General features: G+C 44.0%; 1 non-coding gene across 1 annotated transcript; it reads left to right on the plus strand.

Moving 5' to 3' along the window:
• The first annotated feature begins 1,725 nt into the window (after positions 1-1,725).
• Positions 1,726-1,797, plus strand: TRNAE-UUC (transfer RNA glutamic acid (anticodon UUC)). Its single transcript has one exon. It is a non-coding gene; the product is annotated as a tRNA-Glu (tRNA).
• Positions 1,798-3,992: the final 2,195 nt, after the last annotated feature.

Consider the following 3,992-nt stretch of genomic DNA (forward strand, 5'->3'; position numbering starts at 1 on the left):
TTTTATAAACCCCATTAATTCATACAGAGTCCATATGGCAATTTTCTTCCTCCCCCTTCTACCTTTCCTTCTTCTGACTGTTCAGAAGTCTGGAGTTTTGTATGTCTTTTGCAGCGTCTTCCCATGAGTATTTCAGTTCTGTTGGCACTTTCTATAGCAGTATTAATAATGACATTTAGCTGGCTTGAGGCCAATTGTAAAAGTTTATGGAGTAATTTTGTAATAGAGCTGCAAGAGCTTAGCAAAAACCCAGCAGGTGAACAAGATTTCTCCCTCACTCCTTTAAAATAAAAGCTCTCCCGTTCTACAAGCCTTGCAAAGCTTTTGAACCACAGTTTCTCAGAGGCAAGATGTGCATATTTTAATGTGACAGGTCTAGGAACCAGTGTTCTCCTGTGGCACTCCCACCTCCAGCTGCAAGGCTGTACCCCTGGTCCCCTCCATGCTCAGTACTAACACTGAATATAAAATTGCTGTTTTCCCCTTGCCCTCCACCTTCCAGCTGCGTATTCCCACCCTGGTTCCCTGCTTGGAGCAATGATTTAATAATTATATTTACGATAATCATCAGTGCCTCTGTCTGCCCTCCCCCTCCCAGCTGCAGCTTCCCACCCTTATTTCTCTTCTGTGCCATGATTAATACATATGTTTAAAATAAAACTCATCGTCTCCTTCTCCCTTTCTCCTCCCAGCTGTGGATTCCTCCCTGCCTCCACCTTATCCAGATTTTCAGCCCCGGTTTGTAGGTAAATTTCACAGAAAAACAGAATCTCTGACAATGTCGCCCCTTCAGGCTGACTGCCATTTCTCCATTTCAGTTTGAACAGGGGGTTTTAATACAAAATCAGATTGTAGCCCCCAGTGGTTCTGTCATCAAACCAATGCACATCTCAAGAGATTGGGAAGATTCCACTGTATTTGACTCTTTTCTGCCAGTGTCTTGTCTGTGAGGGACAAGACTCTCAGCTTTTCCTTGTAGGAGAGATGTGCTACAATTCAATAGTCATTTCTGTGTCTCTTCATTAGACTCTCTGCAATATGTCCAAGTCTCTTTTCTACTGGGGATCCCAGAACTAGATACAGCACTCCAGGTGTGGCCTTACCGGTGCTGAGCATATGGGAAATATCACCTCCCTCAACCTGCTGGAAGGAAGGTGTTGGAAGGGATGTGTTTCCAGGAGACCATAGGCATTCTTTGTCAAAAAGGGACATTGCTGGCTCATGTTAACCTTGTCCAGCAGTAGCCTTGAAGGTCTTTTCTACAAAGCTGCCATCCACCTTGTCCAGGTGCATGGAGTTTATTCTTCCCTGAGTGCAGCACTTAGCTTTTCCCCTTCTTGCACTTGATGGGGTACCTGTTGGGCCATTTCTCTTTTTCTGTCAAGGTAGTCAGTGTCAGTGTAGTGTATCAGCTACTCTTCTTGGTTTTGCATCATCTGCAGATATGCTGGGTATATACTATGCCATAGTGGTCAGGTCATTAATATAGATGTCAAACAGATCTGGACTCATTATCAAACCATGGAGTACACCATCATTGACTTGCGTCTGTCATAACAAGGAACACAGTCTTTGGAACTCAATAGTTCAGCCAGTTTGTTCACCTCTCAGAACATTCACCTCATTGATATTCAGCTCATACTTTTTTCAGCTTTTCTGTGAGGATATTATGGGAGACAGTGTTGAAAAGCTTGCTTAAGCCAAGATAAGAACTAGCCATTGTGTTCCCACATGGTCTAGCGGTTAGGATTTCTGGTTTTCACCCAGGCAGCCCGGGTTCGACTCCCGGTGTGGGAAACCCTTTAGTGTTTCATATGGCACCAGTTTTGGGGCTTTTGTGGATAAGAAAAGCACTGGCCTTGACAGGAGGCAGTGGTGCAGACTGGAGAGAGGAAGAGAAGTTCCCATTAGTTACAAAGTATAATTTTAGGGGCCCATCTTGGGACCAGTGCTCTTCAGCATCTCTATCAATGAATAGACGGTGGGGATTGAGTGCGCTCAGCACATTTGCTGACCACACCAGGCAAGCTGAGTGGTGCAGCTGACACAACAAAAGGGAGGGATGCCATCCAGAAGGACTTGAAAAGTGGACCTACATGAACCCAATGAGGTTCAACAAAGCCAGAAACCAGCAGTTTGCAGCCCAGAAACCAGCAGTACTCTGGGCTGCATCAAAAGAGAGGTGGCCAGTAGGATGAGGGAAGTGATTGTCCCGCTCTGCTCTGCCACTGAGAGGCCCCATCTGGAATGTTGTGTCCAGGGCTGGGGTCTCCAACACAGGAGGGAGGGATGTGGAGCTGTTGGAGTGGGTTCAGAGAAGAGCCACAAAGATGATCAGAGGGCTGGCTGGAACACCTCTCCTATGAAGAAAGTTTGAGGGAGTTGGGCTTACTGTAGTCACAAGAGGAACTCCTCTCTCTCCTCTGCCCTCTTCTCCTCTCCATGCTTCCAAGATGTCATCATGTGGCCTCCAGGCAGGGCTTCAGGTGATCCTACTGCTTTCTGACACAGAATGTAGTACCCATGCAGCTTATGTATTGTCCTTTGGGATGTGCATCAGCCTTCTAAGGAATGCTGAAGCTGCTGGAAGCACGACGCTTGAGCAGAATTTGGGTGATAACCAATGATTTGCCCCATGAAAACCAGCTCTGTCAAAATTTCTTGGAATAGGGCCATGGTCTCGTTGTCTACTTTGGAGTGACAGCACTCCTAGCGATGCTGATAAGGAAAATGCAAGGCACATTGCAGGCTTTATTTTATAATGCTGAATCAGAGTCTTGGAAAATAAAGATGAATTGAAATTACACACTGCCATACAGTACTGGGTGTTATTATAATTATTATTCAGTCATTAAGAATTAAAAAAAAAAAAAAGCTTCTGTTCCACAATGTTTCTAGTGGGCTGAAAAGAGATCAGTGTCTCATTTTTCACCTAAATAGAAATCCATAGATTCCCTCAGCTAGTCACATTTCTGAGTCACTTTCTAGCTGAGACAGCATTCCAGAAAGAAGATAAAATTATCCTTGGTCAAAACAAAGTTTGTATTCTCTCCTCTGGCTGGACAAGTTCTGTGGAAGACGTGGCTGCTGAGAAAAGGAAAGGAGAAAAGCCAATGTTATGCTGCCTTGGGACCATTCTGCCTTCTGGAACAGGGAAAGTTGGAACAGCTTTGCATCTTGAAGAAACGTGTACTCTGCTCCATTGGACTCTACCAGCCCTATCTCACCTCTCCCCTTATGTATTTTCAGTGTGCTGTTGTCCAAACCCATAACATGTGTCTGTGGAACAAAGAGTGAATTAGTGAACAGACTTATGCAATAAGCCCAGACAGAAAACTGTCTAACATTACAGTTTTCACCACAAGAGAGACCTTTGACCATATGGTCCAAGTACAGCAGTGGAGCAAACTTCCAGTGGTTGCAGAAAGCTGCAGGTCAGGGTAACCACAATGTATTGAAAATTCATCAAATACTCATTAATCAGAAGCAAGTCTTTTTTTCAGTGCTTTAGATCAGTGTCATCTGCTAGAAATACTTAAGGTCCCTCAGTATATGTTAGTTGCCAGTAATTTGTATCTGGAAGAGTAACACCTGCAATAGCTAAGGATGGAGCTCAGCTCGCATTGTGATTTGCTTTATGGCCTCATCCAAAGTCCAACAAAACTGAGAGGGAGACTTCGACTTCAACGAAGCCGGCTTTTGCTCTGGCATTAATCTAACGGACCATAACCATCTCAGACAAATTCATTTTATATCAAAATGCCCCCTGAAGCTGCCTTCTTTTTTTTATTGTTTCCTCAAAGTACATCCAGCTGTTCCTGTACTTGAATCAGTACACTTTGCCCCAGAAATTCCAATGGAAAACAGTGTGCATATATTTTTGATAACAACAGCTGACTCGTTTTCTTCAAACTACCCTTATTTTAAATCTGATGGAAACGGAGAGAAAGTGTTTTGCTTGTCCTAACTTAGTTATATCACTATTTTTAAGT

The sequence above is a fragment of the Tympanuchus pallidicinctus genome, unplaced genomic scaffold (assembly GCF_026119805.1).
Source record: "Tympanuchus pallidicinctus isolate F22 unplaced genomic scaffold, pur_lepc_1.0 scaffold5, whole genome shotgun sequence".
Taxonomy (NCBI): domain Eukaryota; kingdom Metazoa; phylum Chordata; class Aves; order Galliformes; family Phasianidae; genus Tympanuchus; species Tympanuchus pallidicinctus.